The sequence below is a fragment of the Tribolium madens genome, unplaced genomic scaffold (genome assembly GCF_015345945.1).
Source record: "Tribolium madens isolate multiple individuals breed KSU strain unplaced genomic scaffold, Tmad_KSU_1.1 Scaffold_7;HRSCAF=85;Tcas5.2_LG10, whole genome shotgun sequence".
NCBI lineage: Eukaryota > Metazoa > Arthropoda > Insecta > Coleoptera > Tenebrionidae > Tribolium > Tribolium madens.
In genome coordinates this window covers 1,003,787-1,004,307 of record NW_025401050.1, presented here as the reverse complement: position 1 = coordinate 1,004,307, position 521 = coordinate 1,003,787, and the positions used below count along the sequence as shown (strand labels likewise).

Below are 521 nucleotides of genomic sequence, written 5' to 3'. Positions count from 1 at the left end.
TAGATTCAAAAAAAAATAAATGAAATATAGCGCTATATCCCTTACAGTTGTGAAAGTAAAAATTAAATTGAAAATTCTAGTTTAATAAAAATAAATTGTAGTGTATTAAAATGAGTAAAAAAAATTGTATGAAGAAGATATTAATGAAATTAAATTTAAGAGATATTTAATAACGAATAAACCGCAAAATCGTCGAACTTAGGCCTAAACTTATCTGAACCTGATAGGAGGAGGCGGCGGAGACGACAGGTACAAAATGCGGAGCGATAGGTCTCTCTTTGGCCTTCGTAAAGACAGGAAAATTTCCCCCTTACTTGCGTCCCTAATTCATACGAGAGAATAATTAGTATACCGTAAGATGTACAGATTTTATATTACCTCAGCGAGGGATGGTCGGTACTTGAAGAAAAAGTACGGGGTTCGTATCGGGACGATAATCGAGAATTTAAATAATTCGAGACGGAAACGGTAGCTCTGGAATATATTATTGAAATAGTGAATGAAAAATTATTGCTCTTTTA

General features: G+C 33.0%; 1 long non-coding RNA gene across 1 annotated transcript; it reads right to left on the bottom strand.

Moving 5' to 3' along the window:
- Positions 1-220: 220 nt before the first annotated feature.
- LOC123009878 lies at positions 221-506 on the bottom strand. The gene is made up of 2 exons (XR_006413045.1): positions 379-506; positions 221-322 (listed from the first exon to the last, which is right to left on the bottom strand). It is a non-coding gene; the product is annotated as an uncharacterized LOC123009878 (long non-coding RNA).
- Positions 507-521: the final 15 nt, after the last annotated feature.